Raw genomic sequence first — 19,712 nt, forward strand, 5'->3', positions numbered from 1 at the left:
CCAGTGAATTGACACTTCATTAATATCCTGTTACAATGATAATAACAATGTTTAATACTTAGAAAATATATTTGAAAAATTTTAAATGATGAATTAAGGAATAAGTTTTCCAATAGAAAATGTCCTTAATCTTTAAAAAAAAAAGAAAAGCATAATTAATGAAGTATAGACTAATAGCCAGAGGGGAAAAAGCCATAACATCCTTAATACAGAGAGATGACACAAATTGGGTCAAATAACTAGACCCAAGTCAATAAAGCTCTAATACATAGTTCCTGAACATGAAAGGGAGCTTTAAAAACTTGGATGAAAATTCCTTTGAAGACATACTCTCAAAGTCACTGCATAATTGGGAGTATCTCATGCTAATACCGCAAAACAGAAAAATAAGGCAAGCAATGCATAACCAAAACAACAACAAATGTTAAAGCAGCAAAAGGTACAACCAAAAAAATAATTTTGATTACAGACTCAAAGACAGGAATTTCTGTGGAAAATTACTGTGCTATCTTCCAAATTAAGTAAACATGGCCACGTGTGTGGCACTGACACTCATCATGTGCTTCTAGCTAGTGTCTTGATTACTGAACTCCCGTCAACAAGTGTGGCAGGAAGAGTATGTCAAGAATGATGCACTCATTTTACAGAGCTGAGCCCCCCCAAATTTTCTAATGAAAATAACATTGCAAAAAGACAAATTCATTTTCCCATCGATATGTTGATGGGCTATGTTTATTGTATTTTGGTTCTTTGTTCAGAATTGCCATATAAACACATGGCCATTGTTCACTAATCCTATCCCTCACCTTTTAAGAACGTTGTCAATACTGAAAGGATCAGGAAGCAGCTCAAAATTATGCTTTCTACAAAAGCCAAAATAACGCTCATTGGATCAGTAATGTCAGAAAATGTCTGCATCCAAGATATAAGGAGACTTACATTTGGTTCATGTGAAATAAAATGATTTAAAATAGTACTTTTTATTTCTTTCTTATTTTATAACCATGGTACAGGAAATAGGTTAAACATGCACTAAAATATTGGTTCCCTAATCCCTGGGGATAGCAAGATAGAATGAGTGGAAACTGAAGTCATTGACTATAGTCCCTCCTTCAACAAGAAGTCACCTTTTTATCTGAATGCACTGTACAAATAGTATAATTTTATACATAATCTGATGTGAACAATTCAGGGGGAATTCTTTTAGAAAACAGGTTTTATGTTTTGATGTGTGTGTGTGTGTGTGTGTGTGTGTGTACACATTTGACTTTAATATGTTGGTTTATTTCTTTGTTCTCAACTAGTGTTTTGGTCTTGGGTAGGCATGGCTTGAAAAATGTTCTTTAGTCCATCACTGTCTTTCTAACAGCTGCCTCTGAAAGAGATACTACATACTACAATTTAATAGTATTCTACCTAGGAGAATCATGTTCCACGGATCTCTAGTAGGTGAAAACTTGATAGTCTTTGTAGCTCCCATTAATTTTATAGTTAGGAAATCAATCATAATGTTTATTCACAGAAAATGTACTCATTCATACCCTTCTTAGTTATTTGACACAGAAACCTATATGGAGGTAGAATGACGTGCTACGTATAGGAAATATAATATATTCTCCCATTAGTCTGGTCTTATCTTTCCAATGTTGGTCCTTGGCTCATTGAGGTAACAGGAGGCCACTAAGCTGGAAGCAGCATTTGTGAAAGGGCCTGCTGACGGCACTCCTAACAGCCAAAAGTGTAAGTGACAGAGTAAACTACAAGGAGCTTAGAGAAGGACACTCAGGGAAAAACATTTTCAACCATAAAGGTCACTTAAGGCATCACATAGTTGAAGCTTCAAAGTGGCTTCAAGAGAAGAGATCTTCTTCCTAATTAAAAACACTCCAATGTGTAGACTAATATACCAAATGATGTGGAACCCGCTTAAGTACCCACCTCACCCACCTTCCCCACCCCTGGATCACTGCATCCACACCAGCTTTCTTTCCTGTGCTCAAACACACAGGCTCATTCTGCCCCAAAAGTCTTATACAAGGATACCTACCCACTGCTCATTCCCCAAGTGCATTTTCCCCTATTTTACTTATATAGTGTCATATTACTTTGTCTAGTTATTTGTCTGGGTTTTTTGTTCTGTTTTGGTTTTGCTTTTATGTTTGTATAAATATTGTCAATCTCCAACCTCCCCCCCCCCCATCTAGAAAGTAATTCAATTGTGTCAGGGAGTATGGCAGATTGTAAAAATGGAAATTACTCTCTTTATTATATTTATTCTCCTTTTCAATGTGACTTTGCAGCAGCAGTTGCCATCAAGGTGAGATCTATTTGTCCACCCCCTTAGCTTGAAGCCAGTCTTGCACTTGTAGAATGCAGAGGAAATGAGGTTGTGCATGTCCCAGTTGTAGGCCTCAAAAGGCCTTGCACATCCCATGTATTCCTTAGACTCCTATCCAGCAGCCAGGTGAAGAAGCTGGTTCATCTAGTTTTTGCCAGCAAAAGCCACAACTATGTGAAAGCGCTCAATCAAAACCACAAATCTATTTATCCATTTTAGCAATCCATTCATTGATGCAGTCTGCATGCAACTGACCAGAGTTCCCCAAGGGAGTTCAGCTGAGAGCAGCCAAGTCCGGTTCAAATCAACAGAAATGCTCAGATGACCTATGAACTTGTACTTGTAATGTATTAATAGTAAATAGCAGTGAATATTCAATCTAACATAGTAGCCTCATAAATCATCCATAGGGCCACAAGGGCCAATAGCAAAGTCCTGGAGCCCCCAAGAAATCTTCCAGGTTTATAGTTCCCTGTTTGCTTTATGATTTGTTACTTATATTGCCTTGCCTTGGTCATGCATTTTCGTATTCTTCCCAATCCATTGAGCTGATTATTCTGTTTGAATGCTTGCTTGATTCCCACTTCTTCCTCCATTTCAAGATGTTGAGTTTTGGTTTCCCTGGGTTTGCATGTACAACAGCTTGGAAAGTCTTCTTGCACCATATTTCTAGGGCCAGTTTCAATGGCCAGAAACCTCCATCCAAATAAGTGCTTTATGCACATTGGTCCAGGCTTCTCAAGGTCCAGTTGTATTGTCTAACAGGCTCTGATTAGTACTTTAGGGGACCCACTATTCCTTTCCAGGGAAATTGTAACCTATAGGATCAATTTCTATTAACTGACAGACTTGAATTTTTCTATTCTCTTCTAAATATTTTTCTTATTTTACAGACTATGGCCAGAATACTGGTAAATTACCATCTCCTTTGAATCCTTTACATTCAGTAAGGAGGAATTTTTTTAAAAAAAAAAAAAAGAAAGAAACATCTAATCTTTCTAAATCAAAAGCCTCCAGTGAATATAAAGTCCTCATTTTCTTTGTCCATAAAGATTAATTTCATTTTAGCTCTTCATTTATTGATGTCATGTTTTAAGCGGGGATAATCACACTTATTCTAAGTCTGACATTTTTAAGTATGTTTAGGATGCACAGGGTGTTGCAGATTGCATTTTGCAAAAATGGAATAATGCTATTTCCCATCCTACATACGTATCTGTTTTCTAATGTGAGCTTCCGCTCCTTCATCAAAAGATGGAGTCTGTATCCTTTCCCCTGACCCTGGGCAGAACTTTGGGGCTGTCGTAACTGACAGAGTGAATCAGAAGTAACATGATGTGATTTCCAGGGAGAGATACAGAACAAAAGTGGAAAATATTAAAATGATACAAATTCATATCAACCAAAGACCAAAGGTTTAAAAACAACACCCTAATATAATGGATCTCACACTTCAGTGTGCATCATCAGACTCACATGAAGAGTTTGGTTAAACCAATTTTCTGGCCCTGCCTCCATAAGTTTCTGATTCAGTAAATCTGGGTGCTACCTCAGGGACACACTTTTATAAATACTAATGAAAGGCAATACCAGTTGATAAAACAGGGTTCTTAGTAAAAGAAAATAAATAAATAAAATAAACAACTAAAAAAGAAAAATGTTCAATGCTGTATTTATCTAATAGCACACTAATCTGGAGAAAGCAAAAAGTAAATATAGTACAATAGTAGCCATGGGAATTTTAAAACCAGGCCATTACTCCTTAAGTCTCCCCAACAAACTTAATAAATATGATTAATAAGTGTTTAGTCACTTGCAATAGATTGAATGTTTATGTCCCCCAAACTCATATGTGGAAACCCTAACCCTAATTTGAAGGTGTTAGAAAGTAGGGCCTTTGGGAGGTGATTAGGTCGTGAGGGTAAAGCCCCCATGAATGAATTTAGTGCTTATTTATTATTTATTGATTTTTAATCTTCACCCAAGATATTTTTCCATTGATTTTTATTTAAAGAGAGTGAAAGGAAAGGAAGAGTAGGGGAGGGAAGGAGAGAGAGAGAGAGAGAGAGAGAGAGAGAGAGAGAGAGAGAGAGACACATTGATATGAGAGAGACACATCAACTGGTTGCTTCCCACAGGCACCCTGGCTGTGGCAAGGGATCAAACCTGCAACCAAGGTACATGCCCTTTACCACAAATTAAAACCGTCACCCTTTGGTCTGCAGGCTGATGTTCTAACCACGGAGCCAACCTGACCAGCGCAAATCAGTCCTCTTAACCAAAGGACTTGTATGCATGCATAAAAGCCTAACCAATGGACACAGACAACAGGGAGCTGAGGGATGAGTGGGGCGGGGGTCAGGGGGTAATGGGGGGGATAAGGACACATATGTAATACCTTAATCAATAAAGAAATTAAAAAAACTAAAACATTGAAAAATAAATAAATAAATAAAAGAGACCCCAGAGAGTTCTCACCACCTCTTCCAAGTGAGGACACAGTGAGAAGACTCCTCATCAGATCACCTGACACCGAATCTGCTGGCATCTTGATGTTGGACTTCCCAGCCTCCAGAACAGTAAGAAGTAAATGTCTGTGATCCTTTTGTTGTAGCAGCTAGAAGGGACAAGGGCACACCATCATATATTTTCACCTGGTCACACACCCTACAAATCACCATTAGATCTTTAGTACTACAAGGGGTGGGGGCAGGGTAGAGGGGTCAATGGGGGGCAAAGGGGGACATCTGTAACACAGTCAACAATAAAGATCATTTTTTTAAAAAAAAAAGAGGATAGAATTCAGCAAGGAAGGACAATCTTAAAGGCACATCAGGACATGAAAACAAAACACACACTTATTATATTCAAAAGATTCCAATTACAATACCTAATGTTAAGATACCTGAGCCTATATACCTAAATCATAATGTTTTAGGATTAGCCTTTTTCTGGGCAATTTAAAAAAAATTATTAGCTAAACTCTATGACTAATACAGTTAAAGTTACCATGAAAGGGCTAGAATTAAGCCCAAATTACTCACACAACCACAGTCACAAGCGAAAATAGCAGAGCACATTGCTGACCAATAGAAGTGGTCTTCCGAATGTTTAATCAGGACAATATGATGGTGTGTTATAACCATAATAGAATAATTGTTATTTCTTTTGCTTTTAAGCACAAAATATTTTTGGGAGGAGACAATCACTATTACCTGCTGATAAAATAAAATAGTCCAATATTTTAAAATTGTCAAGCATTACTTAAAACTAGAAAGAATCCCATTACATACTTTTCCAGTTGTTATTCCACCTATGTAATACTAGCAAAAAAAAAAAAAAGTTAACAGTATTCTGTCATTTTATAGGTTTACTTTCCTCATATATACTGCTTCTCAATAATAACTAGACTTTTTCCTTCTTCACATAAGAAAATGTTGGATCAATCAAGTATGATGAGTTGTGTATACAAGGCAATATAGCAGCACTGATTACATTTGGCATTATTCTTAAACATTCAGATAAAAGTCAAAGTTCCAATTGCCCTACACATGTTGGTTACCTAATAAACTGATAGTCAGATGACAAAATATTTCAACTCTTTTCCAAATATTTAACACTAGCAACAAGATTAAATCCAGCCATCAGTGTCTGTGCTATGATTTCATGAGTGCAAAAAAGGGGGAAATTGCTTCTAAATAAAAATTTAGATATAAACACCACATTTCTTAAGGGATTTTACTTTTCCTTGACCAAAACATTGTTTTCTTGAAGATGATACAATAATTATACAGAATGTTAACAAAAATTATTTTTTATTGAATAAAAAGTATTTTGAGCGCCCTTTACATGCCAGGGAACCTGGTAGGAATTAGGTACATGCTAAAAATATCATCAATATTACTTGGATTTAAGCAGGAAAATAAATCATTGCGATATGTTTTGATGAGTGTTATTTTAGAGATAAGCAATGAATAGTTGAGACACAAAGGAAGGTTAATAAATGACTGTGCTTAATTTGGTACAGAAACTCTTCACAGAGGCATGAGAGTTAAAAATCTAGGTTTTTGCCTGCTAGAAAATATGGAAAGGCAACAAAAATAGTAAATAATGCAAAAATCTTATGGGAAAGACTGACTCATAAGCAATAGTTGAAGGCAAAATATTCTGACCTTTATGTCAAAAGGTGAAGTTTAAGAGGCAAGCATAACCATAACAATAACCATAACTGTAAGCATAACTATGAATCTTGGAGAGCCCCAGTAACAGGTTCAGGTTTTCACCAGTAGCCAATAAGATGCCAATTAGGAAGTGATATCATCCATTTAGCTCCAGATGAATTTACTATCATAGTTCCACTGAAGAACAGGGCCCCAAAAAATCACTCTACTCACTGGACATGGATTAACTTTCATGAAGGGGGTGAAGATGCTTCCAGTATTTTCTATTTTGCCTCACATTACTGGAAAGACTGGGTTCAACTGTGCAGCTAGAGAGTAATATGGAAAGTCTTCTCTGGTCTCCTGGCAAGATTAGAGGATCAGACTATTACAAGGCAGACCACCTACTTCCCCAACTTCACACTGAAGCCTCCAGCAGTCCTTTTGGACAGTGCAGAGAAACAGTCAAAGAGTTGTTTTGAGCGCTATGGAAATACAGAGGTAGAAACTGTTTGACTGCTCCATGAATTAGCACCAACATTTATTTAGATTAGATAAGACACTTAGGGTACATAAAAAACAAAGTAATTAAAAACACATTTAGGCAAATTTCATTTGAGGCAGAGAAGATTCAGATTTGGCAGTTGTATGATCTAAGCAAATATAGTTTTAATAATGAATTAAGTTTTAATTTATAGATTTTTCCACACTAGATTGTTTAGAAATTAGTGCCCATTTGGGAAAGATTTTGTTGCATTGAAATTTCTGTACGGGGACTGGGATAAGGTTAATGAATTTGGGTGTTTAGAATACATTTGTTCCCTCCGCTCATCAAAAAAGACAGCCTGTGGCCTTAAAAATAAAACTATCACCCTCTGTACAGCAACAGTTAGTATTTATCAAAATTATAGTCAAAACAACCAGTTAAGTCCTATCAAATCTACAAAGAGGACCTATGAGACCCTTAGCCCAATCTCAAGCACTAAAATATGAGACCAAAGAGGTTAAATGTTTTGTCTAATGTCATACTTCTAGCACAAGCAAAGCGACAGTCCCAAGGCCTTTAAATGTGAATTTTTAGCCACACCATAGACTCTCTCACTGCATGATTATTTATTTGTATAAGATGGAACAATTTTTCCCTCATTTGTACATATCACCTCTCAGCACAGATCGCATATGAACATGTCAGTCTCCTTGAGCTTTGTGATTGGTCAGCAAATAAATCTTCCAAAGTATCTGACTGGTGTATAACCTCCCTTTCGGGGCGTGTTTCCTTCATGTTTCAAAAGATTGGACCTCCTGCATCCACATTCGTACTACAGGACCCAGCTCTCCCCTTCACAGGCTGCAAATGGGCATTGCATTTGGGCTCATTTAGACCAGTAAGATTCTCACTCTAGGATTTTAGCATTAGGATTGAGAGGTTCTCTTCCAGCCTGAGCTATTTACTTGGATTGAAGTAATGTAAACTCTGGAACTTGAGGGCAGCCAGCCAAAGAATGGCAGGAAAAGTGTCAACAGAAGACAGGACTATAGCTCACATGCAGAGAGAAGCAGAGGTAAAGACCTGGTAGTCCCAGGGAGAGAGCACCTGGGGTCCTCGTTAGTTTTCAGTTCCTGATGGCTTTCCACTTTTAAGGCTTCTCTATATTTTCAACTTTGGAATTCTATAACATATCTCTGCCATCCTCACAATCCATTCATACCAGGAAATAGCCTCTGTAGTCACAGGCACTAAGATGAAGGGTGGTGTTGGTTGGGGCACAAGAGTGCAGCCATGAGGATGCCTCTTGCACTGAGCCTGCAGCTAGTAGGCTTTGGAAGTATACTGGAAGAATATGAGACTGTGAAACTCTAGTTCAGGTTTTTTAGACTAAAAGTGGAGAAAATAGGGCATATGCATAGAGATGGCTGATGTCTAGATCAAGAAATTTATGAAAAGAAAATTCTCTGCTTTGCTCTTATAATCAGTAACGGTAGGCTAACTACTGTGAAAAACAACATCAAACTTTCAGAAGCTTAACATATGAAAAGTTTATTTCTCACTCAAGTAAGAATTCTGTGTAGGCGGCAACACTGAACAGATCTCCTGCAAACAGTAACTCAGGAACACAAGCTTAGTCCATCCGTGGCTCCACAGTGCCCTAGCTCTTTGATTCTTTGTTGATTCCTCTGTATCCAGGCAGAAGATGAAGAGAGAATCCAGGAATTTGGAGCCAGTTAAAGCACTGCCTGCCTCACACTCCAGACAAGAAGAGTTAAAGCTGAAAAAGACTTGAGCTATAAAAGCCCCTTAAATACTCAGCCACACATAGATGATTGGATTCAGTGTGCAGTCATCCTATCTATTGCTTCAGACGGCATTACTGAGAAGGAGGCATGAGGGAAAGAAAGAAAAACCATAAATCAACCATGAGAATTATATCTAGCAGAGAATTTGGCTGGTGTCACATGACACCAACTAAAAGCAAGAGGATCAAAAACCTATAAGTTTATAAAGAGACTATGTTACCAAAAGCAAATCCAAGACTTCATAAACCTTTGTCTATAGCAATCTTAGTACAAATTTTGGGTTCTCAAATGTGCACCAGCAGGAAATGGGCTGCAAAAACCATGTAGCCACCAAGGGGAGAACAGTATGCATTTCAGAGGTGGCCATGGAGGATAATAACAAAAAAAAAGTGTCTCCCAGAAAGCAGAGCCTGAGCTCACAGAGAATAAATAGCAAACAAGGCAGTTTCTCTCAAAGAGCAGAATCAGGCTCTAATCAAAGAATTCTATTTACATTTTGGGTAAGATTGCACAACTTTTAGGGGCCAATTATCTCTATATCCCTACCATTTGAGTGTTAATTTTTTTTCTTTTTGCATGAGAGTTTCATTGCTATTATCTGTTGCTGGTCCAGGGAACGGACAGATAACTTATCTTTTCAGAGCTAAAGCTTCTGGATAAAGATGCCACACTTTAGTCTAATGGAGATAACCGAGTAACACCTAGAAATACTGGATTTTGAGCAAATGCAGTGCTAGATGGGACTTTGTGTTATCTCTATGTGTGGGATTAAAAGGGAAACATGTTCAGCAAGAGAGAAAACAATGGCAATTGTAAAGACTGGCTTGCTGTTCACCAAAATAATGCCATTTTCCTCAAGAGCACACAGCTAGCATTTTCCTCCCCTGCAATCAGGCGCAGTCATATCACCAAGTTCCGGAGAATGGGAAGGGGTCTTCATGTCTGGACCTTGGCCATGAGAGCCCTCGCAACCAATTTTCCCTCTCTTTCTGCCACCTCTAATTGGAAGCAGAACCCACCAAGTCCTAATTGTTTAAGATGGCAGAGTCTGCCTAAGTCCCCTTCATAGTAGCCAGCAAAACTTGGTGAGTTAGAAACTGTTACTGTACTAAACTAAGATTTGGGTGCTCAACTGTCAACAACTAGAGTTGTCTTTCATAATGAACCCTCTCTCCCACTTATTGAGAATATATAGGTTCCTGGCAATTAGAATAGAAATAACAAAGAGGATTCAACTGTGGGACCATTATGCAGGCCCCTCTAAGGACTTTAGGACACTTTGTCCACATCCCAGCTGCAATGGAATGATAATAACCGAAATAAATCAAAACACACAGAAAGTAAAAATAAAGCAAAACACCTTGATCTCTAAAGATGGGATGTAAATAGAGTCCTCAAGTCTGTAGTCTGTATGATGCCCTGAGGTTAAGGGCATTTAGAAAGGCAATAATAGAAATAGAGTAGCACCCAGAATTGCCACCAAGAAACTCAAGTTTCATACTGCCCTTGGCCCAAATCTAATTTTGAATTCAAACAGGCAAGGATACTCCCAGATCATGACTTTGCAAGAATTCTTGAGAGGTCTTATAGTAAACCAAAGGCTCCACAATGAAACCAAAGTTGTAGTTATAGGAGTTGTAGTATCAGGAAAATACCAACTACACAAGAGAGGAACCTGAGGGTAGTGCCTCTGCACCCCACAGGACTGGTTACAGAGATACAAAGAAGTGGTTTGCTAAGGCTACATAATCACCCCAAAGAGTCTCCTACCCCAAATGTTCCCAGAAGTTCCCTGAAGATCTTGAACAAGAAAAAGCCTCTCTGGAGGGGAAAGTGGTGGTCAGATTTATAAACTAATGAACACACCTTGCTACAATAAGGTATCCTTTACTTCTCTGTGCCTATTTCTAGATGCTGTTTAGGCTGTAGAGCCAGGACTCCATGACCTATTTTGGAAACGTTGTTTTTGCCCATTTACTAAATGGGATTTTTGATAACAGCTTTCTCTTCCATGCTCACCCCCATTATAAGTTATTGGTAGCAGTCATCTTTGAGCATTCCCTCTGGACACTATAACTGTCTCGGCCTGGCAGTTGCCATGCATTGGAAAATGGTGGAGTGCTTTTGCAGATGGGGACATACTTACGAACATCTGTGAATGTATAGGGAAACACTTGTTGAGCAGCCAAGGACTAACACTAGGGAGACAGCTCCAAAGATGTCTCTCAGCTGATGACAACGTTCTTCGTATGGGAATTGACCCTTTCTGCCCAGTGGGGGAACAGTGCCTCTGGCAGTCCGTTTATATAACATGGCCATAGAAATTTCTTGTTCTGGGCATACCTGATAGATCAGAAATGGGCACAGCACTAAACTCAAACCAAAAATATTACATTACCTGGAAATTTGGAGTTTGAGATTCTAGGTAGCCTGGCAGGCCACTTAAACTTGGGTTTTGCAAAAACAGCAGGACTGCGGCTGGTTTCCTCTCCTAAGATCACAGAGGGAGAGGTAACGCTAGACTGTGAAGAGCGGGAAATGATGCAAACACACAGGGGGGAGTAGAGGCAAGAGGCCAAGAGCCCCAGGAGTAATGAGACCAACTGCAACTGCATGGACTTCTGATTAATTTTGTTTTAAACCAAACTGTATTCCACAATCTTCAGTTTTGTAAAATGATGCTCCACCTTCCCCATAAATGTTTATTCTGGTTTTTATTCTGGTTGCTTAAGCTAGCTCAAGTCAGTTTTGTCTCCTAATGCCAGAAGCACAGGGCAGCAGCAACCAGCCACTCCCTTAGTGCAACTAATTCCTTAATTTTAGCCTCACCTGGTTCACTTTATCTACTGTTTGACACTATCATGTGCTCCACACACACACACACACACACACCCCCACCAAGATTTATGATTACCAAAGAATTCACAGTAGTCTTTACCAGGCTGTTCTTTTTTTAAAAAAAATTTGCTGACTGCAAAATTCCTTTCCCTTTGCTTTATTGAAGTCAGATTTCAAGTTATGTAAGGATTATCCTTTAAATGCTTTCATAGCTGCTATTCTGATACCAATTCTATTTATCTATTTCACATTTGGCATTACTTAACTAGACGATACTTCATTCTGTCTGATCAGAATAAAGAAAATTGTCATTTTTATATCATTTGCATTTGATGTATCGAATCCATCTGTGCTTAGTTCAGATATACTATGTGGTTATTTGAGTTGACCCAGCCAGGGTCTCCTACTGTGCTTTACGTTCACTTTCTAAGGCTTCCCCCAAGGCCCGATCATGTAAGCTATGCTAGTTACTAGCCACATTGAGGAGATAAGGCAGAATTGGTCTACACAGAGCAGAATATCATATTAATTTTTCTAACTTGTATTTTCTAACTTGTATGATCCTTCTTATCTCCTGCCTCACTCAACTGAATAAAGGTATTTTATTCTGTGTATCTTGCTTTAAAATAATAACTTCTGGAGAAAATGACACCAAGGTTATCTTTTCCCAAGAAACAAGACTCCTTTCTCTCTGATCATTATTTTTTTAATTGCCTCCTATTTTCTGTAGCCTTAGGGTCAATTACATTATGGCCACATTTAATATACAATAGAAGTAACCATTCAATTTGTGCTATCCCTAAAATAAAGCATTTGAACACCTGAAAATACTTATCGTCTGTTAGATTAAATGTGCAAACTAATTTGCTTTCTTTACAACTTTGCTTTGGCCCTTATACACTTGTCTACTCTAGTACAAGTCTATTCTCCAATTAATGGAGAAACACTAGACTTACCTGAGTACTTCCAATCCTATGGTCTATGTTATATCAACCCCAGGCTCCTTCCAAATAATTTAATTTATTAAATATTGGGAAACTAAGGAAATATTCATAAAACATTGTTCTTGCAGGTTGCTGGGGATTCTGCTCTTCTAGGCTTGGGAAAGCTGCTATTGAGATGGGAAAGCTTAGCTGAGCCAGTTCTGCTCCACTTGGCTCACCCTCTTCCTTGGACCTTTAAGTTAATACGGGCATGTTCTCTTCATGGTAACAGCAGAAACACAAGAGAAGCTCTCTGAGTCCACTCAAGCCTTGGCACTGGCACCTGTCACTTCTGTCTCACTTGATTAGCCAAAGCGAGCCTCATGGCCAAATGCAAATATGAAAGTTCAGGAAATACACTCCAGTTTTATATGAAAACCCAAAACCCACATGGAAAGGGACCTAAATAGAGAGAAAAAAAAAAATTCAGGGACTATAATGCAATCTGCCATTACCCTACTCACCTGTTATTACTATACTTGAAATGAAGAAATTGGATTAGATATTTTTTTAGATCTTTTCTAGCCCTAACATTATGGTCCTGCATAGCCTTTTCTATAAATTGTTTTGCAATTCCAGATTATCTTTATTACACTATTAATCATAGCTATCTGTGCAAATTGAGTTTATAACACACTACAAATACTTCAAGATATGTGATGCATTCATTGCTCTATTTCCAGGGAGGACCATAGTTAAATTTCATTAGAAAATCTATTAATTACTGTTGTTGTTGTTTTTAACTTAAGGGGGGAAAAGGAATGGTCTATCCTTAGGTATAATTAATATATCCTCAGACCTTACTATAGAAATGAATGAAGTCACATCAAGATTTTTACCAAATTACATTTTACTGGTTCTGTACTCCACTTACATGAATTGCTGCAGTGCCAACCTCCATTCCCATACACCTACTGAATCATTTTAAAGAAGCCCAGTTTTTACTGTGCATGCTTGTAAATCAATCCACCTATAGTCTTCAGCTCCAGAATATTTACTGCACTTTGTCCCTGCAAATACACTCAAAGGCAGTATCTTAAGGTTTCTTGACATAAAATAAAATGCATCCATTTTAAGTGTACCTGTCAATGAGTTTGGGAAATTTTATACACCTGTATAGCCTTAAACATAATCTACATATACAGCATTTTCATCACCCCCCAAAAGGTTACATACACCTCTTTCCATCAATCCTTCATCTGCCCCAGCCCCAGGCAAACATTGATCTGCTTTCTTTCACTCAAGATTAATATTTTTTCTTTTTCAGTGTTTCATATGAATGAAATTTTACATGAGGACTTGTATCTAACTTATTTAGCTCAGAAGGATTTAATTGTGATTCATTCATATTGTTGCTTATATCAAGACTAGGGTCCCGGTGCACGAAATTCATGCACTGGAGGGGTGTGTCCCTCAGCCCAGCCTGACCCCTCTCACATACTGGGAGCCCACAGGGGATGTCCTAGTGACAACTTAGGCCCACTCCCTGCTACCCTTGGGGATAGGGCCTAAGCCGCAGTCTGGCCTCCCTTTGTGGGAGGTGACCGGGCTGATCAGGGGAAGGCACCAGCCCCATCACCCTGCTGCTGCAGCCACTGCCAGTCACCGCAGCCACCAAGGTGTTTTCATTAACACAGACTCCCGTCCCTTCACTATGAAAAAATGACAACTTTCTTTAGGCATTTTCAAGATGTGTCTTTCATATAATAATAATTTCTTTCTTTCTTTTTTTTTATCCTCACCTGAGGATATGTTTCCATTGATTTTTAGAGAATGTGGAAGAGAAAGGGAAAGACAGAGATAAACATCAAAGTGAGAGGAACACTTTGTCTGGCTCCTGCATGAGCCCTGACCTGGGTCCCTTGCCCTTGGGAGGAGCCTGTAACCTAGGTACATGCCCTTGGTCAGAATTGAACCCAGGCCCTGCCATCGGCAGGCCAAGGCATTATCCACTGAGCCAAATCGGCTAGGGCAGGATATGACATTTCTTAGCCCTCCAGCAGCAGACCTTCGTTTTTTTCACCAGGAATGTGGTGAAAAACCCTAGATCACTTTTTTGAATTCTTATTACTCAAGTTACTAAGAATATTACCAATGGCATACAGGGAGCTTAACCAATGAGCTGTCAGAAAAGGTGTTTCCTCTGTAGTTCACACCAATCGCCGACTTGCCCCCCCCCTTCCCCTTCCACCCCAGGCCTGACGCCTCTGGCTCAGGCTTCAGGCCTGCGCAGGGGACCCCCATCTCCCCCCGATCACTGGCTCTGCTCTTGCCCAGGCCTGACGCCTCGGCCAGAGGTGTCAACCCCCATCACACTCTGGTTGCCAGATCGGCCCCTTGCCCAGGCCTGAAGCCTCCACCAGAGTTGTCAGGCCTGGGTGGGGGACCCCCATCTCCCTCCCATTGCCGGCTTCACCCTCGCCCAGGCCTGACGCCTCAGCCAGAGGCTTCAACCGCCATCACCCTTCAATCACCAGATCGGCCCCTTGCCCAGGCCTGACGCCTTGGCTAGAGGCATCAGGCCTGGGCAGGGTACCCCAATCTCCCCCTGATCACCGGCTTCTGGGAGGCTTCTGGGCAGCTTCTTGGGCTTCTGGGGCTACTGGGGCTGGCCTGTGGCCCGGGATGGTAGCTCATATTGGCAGCTGTGCTGTCCCGCCCTGCCTGCAGTATGCAAATTAGCCGCCATCTTTGTTGGCAGTTAATTTGCATATCATGCTGATTAGCCAATGGGAGGTGTAGCGAAGGTACAATCAATTACCATGTTTGTCTATTGTTAGATAGGAAGGATGTTTATTCCTTTACACTGCTGAGTAGAATTCCATTGCATGTATACATAGCCATTTGTTTATACATTCAACTACTGAAAAAAAAATTTGAGGGTTATTTTTTCCTAATAAATAAAGTTGATATAACATTTGTGCACAAGTTTTTGCATAGATACATGGTAAACTTTCAAATTTAATCACTATAGTATTATGTAATGGTATTTAATTGCATCTTTAATTTACACTTTTCAGAAATTTAATGATGTTGAGCAACTTATGCGATTATTGGATATTTTGTATACATTCTTGTATGTTTTGTATGCTCATATCTTTTGGCTTGTCTTATTATTGAGTGGTAAAGCACTAAAAATATTCCCACCTGTTATTTTTTTAAACTTTTTTTATGAGTAAAGATGTGTGTGTTTTTTATTTATAAAGTACCTTTTCTTGATTTATTCTTTTATAGTTTGTGCTTTTAGGTCCTATTTCAAAAATTTGTGCCTATCCTAAATTCAAAAAAGTTTTCCTGTCATTTCTTTTTTATACTTTTAAAAATTTTATGGTCAGCTCCCTGATTCAGTTTCAGTTAATTTCTGTATATGGAATAAGGTAAAGATTAGGTTCTCTTTTTGCATATGAGTAATCAATCAGTTGTTTCCTCACAATTTGTTAAAAGATTGCTCTTTCCCCAGTGCATTATTTTGGGACACTTGCCAAAAAGTATCATTAATGGACCATATATGCATGGATATATCTCTGAAATATATAATGTTGCATTCTTCTAAGTGTTTATCTTCATGTCAATACCATTCTGTGTTGATAGTTCAGCTTTACAGTAAAATTTTTAAATATATTTTTATTGATTTTATAGAAAGGAAAGGAAAAGGATAGAGAGCTAGAAACATCGATGAGAGAGAAACATCCATCAGCTGCCTCCTGCATACCCCCTACTGGGGATGTATCCGCAACCAGGTACATGCCCTTGACCGGAATAGAACCTGGGACCCTTCAGTCTGCAGGCCAATGCTCTATCCACTGAGCCAAACTGGTTAGGGCTCATTTTATGTTTTAGATGACATTATAAATGTTATTTTTATTTTATCCCCAATTGTTCATTGGTAGTGCTTAAAATATTAAATGGGTTTTTGTATATTATCCTATTGTCCTATATTTGTTAATTTGTTATTAAATAAAATAGCTTGGGTATATACTTCTTAGCATTTTGTAAATAACAATTATGTAGCCTACAAATAGAGACACTTCATTCTTCCTGTCCAATCTTAATATATGTTACTAGGGGCCCGGTGCACGAAATTCGTGCACTGGGTGTGTGTGTGGGGGGGGGAGTGTCCCTCAGCCCAGCCTGCCCCCTCTCACATACTGGGAGCCTTCAGGCATTGACCTCCATCACCCTCCAATCACAGGATCGGCCCCTTGCCCAGGCCTGACGCCTCTGGCCTAGGCATCCGGCCCAGGCAGCGGGGACCTGCAGTGGCAGCGGGGGGGCGCCGCGATCACGCGGGCTCCGCCCCTGCCCCTGCAGGATGCCTCTGGCTGAGGCATCCGGCCCGGGCAGCAGGGACCCACAGCTGCAGTGGCCCCGCGGTCGTGGGCTTCGCTTTAGGCCCAGGCAAGGGACCCTTAGCTCCTGGGACTGCCAGTTTCGACTGTGCCCAGCTCCCATCGCTGGCTCCACTCCTACTTCCTGCTATCACTGGCCAGGCTGGCAAAGGCGCCTGATTCTCAGATCATGGCTGGGGGGCAGGGCAAAGGCGGCCCTGAGATGTAGAATAAAAGTGATGAGAAGACAATCTCGCCTTACACCCAATTTTAGAGCAAATCATTCAGTCTGATGATTAAGAAAGGCATCAGTGCTATATCATTTCTGTAGATGCTCTTCTGTTCCTAATTTAGTAATAGTTTTTCTCATGAATGTTGAATTGTTGTCAAATGCTTTTCTAGTTAGATATATGAATTTTCTTATTTATTCTGTTAATATAGTGAAATACATTTCCAACTGTAAAACCAACCTTGCATTCCTGACATGAACAGTACTTGGTCAATTATTTTTTGTTTTAACTTTTTTTACAAATTGCTGGATTTGGATTTGCCAAGATCTAAGAGTTTTTGCATCCATATTCGAGTATTGGAGGGATCTTGGTATAGTTTTCTCTTTTGGTAATCTCTTTGGCAGATTTTCACTTCAAAGTAGTGCTGCTTTCATAAAAATAAGCTAGAAGGAGTTCCTTTGCTTCCTGCTCTAGGTTTTGAGAGAGATTGGTAGAATTAGTGTTATTATTTTTTTTACAGTTTTGATAGGAGCTACCAGCAAATGCATCTTATCCTGGAGATGTTTCGTGGAGATTTTTAGTTATTAGTTCAAGTTCCTTAATATAAAGGTATTTAGATTTTTCTTTTTTCATTTTTTGGTCTGTTTTGGTAATTTGTATCTGTGAAGGGATTTGCCCATTTCATGTAGGTACTGTACTACAATTTATTAATATATGTTTGCTCATAATATTTCCTTTTTATACTGTTAATTTCTTTTGAACTGTTTTGAAGTCATGTCTTTCATTCATGAATTGGTAGTTTGTGTCTTCTCTCTTTAACCTAGTTAGAAATTTCTCAATTTTATTGTTCTGTGCAAATAATAAGCTTTATTTTCATTTTTTTCTTTCATTGATTTCTTATTATATTATTCTATTTAGTTTGGATTTAATTGGCTCTTTTCTTGCTTCTTAAGGGCAAAAAAACCATGTATCATTAATTTTGGACCTTGTTTCTGTTCTGCTATCAATATTCAAAGATATAAAATTTCTCTATATACTACGTTAGCTGAATCCTCAATTTTGGTTTGTCATAATTTTGCTTTCATTCATTTCTAAATATTTTCTATTTTCCCTTGTTACTTCTGTGATCCATAAGTCAGAGATTTTTGTTGTTGTTAATCCTCACAACATTGATTTTTAGGGAGAGTTGAAGGGAGGGGGAGAGACAGAGAGAGAAATATCAACGTGAGAGAGACACAATTGGTTGCTTCCCGTATGCACCCCCAACTGAGGCCTGGGATTGAGCCTGCAACCAAGGTACTGTGCCCTTGACCAGAATCAAACCCGGGGCCCTTCAGTCGGGGGGGGGTGGGGGCAATGCTCTACCCACTGAGCCAAACCAGCTAGGGCAGAGATATTTTGTTTAATTCCCAGATGTTTGGATTTTTCCTGAATTCCTTATTATATTTGATTCCTTATTTAATTACACTGTGGACAAAGAACACACTTTGAATAGGTTTAGCTAGTCCTTTAAGTTAGGTCTAGATTTAAGAATGTTTCCATGTGCACTTGAAATGAATGTACATTCTATAGGGCTAGGTGAAATGCCATATAATGTCATTCAGGTACAGTCAGTTGACATGTGGGTCTAGTCTTCAATAGCCTTACTGATTTTCTGTCTACTTGTACTATTGAATACTGACAGAAGAAGGTTGTACTCTTCAAATATAATTGTGGACTTAGCTACTTCTCTATTCAGTTCTGTCAGTATTTGATCCATGCATTTTAAAGCTCTGTTTTTTATTGCATACACATTTTAAATTACTAAGTCTAATTAATGAATTGACCCTTTATCATTAGAAATGTATCTCTTTATCTCTTGCTGAGAAATCAGTGTTTTTAGGATTACTGCTTAAACAGTATATCTTGTTTTATCCTTCTAATTTTAATCTAGCTTTCCTTCACATATTAAGAGAGTTTCTTGAAGATAATAAATAGCTTAATTGTGGTTTATATCTCTTATTTTCAATGGAGTATTTAGACTATTTACAGCTAATGCAAGTATTGTATGATTGGGTCAAAGTATACATTATGGTTTTTGACACTTTTATAGCATTAAAAACGGTATAGGCTGTGTGTGTGTGTGTGTTTTATTATTATTATTGCTTGTTTGTGTACTTCATATAAATTTCTGTTCCATTGTCCTCTCTCTTACATAGTTTCTGGTGAAAAGTTTATAGTCCCTTTATCTTTGTTTGACCTATCTTAATGTGTATTTTTCTCCTCTAACTACTGTTATGACATTCTAATTATCAGTGATTTCAAAATTTTGTAATAGTGTGCCTTTTCCTTTATTTTTATTTTGCTTGAAAACGTTTGAATTTCTTAGATCTCTTTTACTTTTCATCAAATTTGAAACAACTTCGCCATTATTTTCTTAAATATTTTTTGAAACTCTCCCTTTGTAGACTCTTACTGCACACATGTTAGAATTCTTTATATGTTCACACAGTTCATTGAGGATCTGTTTATTATTTTTCAGAATCTTTTTTCTCACTGTA

Source organism: Myotis daubentonii, chromosome 2 (genome assembly GCF_963259705.1).
Source record: "Myotis daubentonii chromosome 2, mMyoDau2.1, whole genome shotgun sequence".
Classification (NCBI taxonomy): Eukaryota; Metazoa; Chordata; class Mammalia; order Chiroptera; family Vespertilionidae; genus Myotis; species Myotis daubentonii.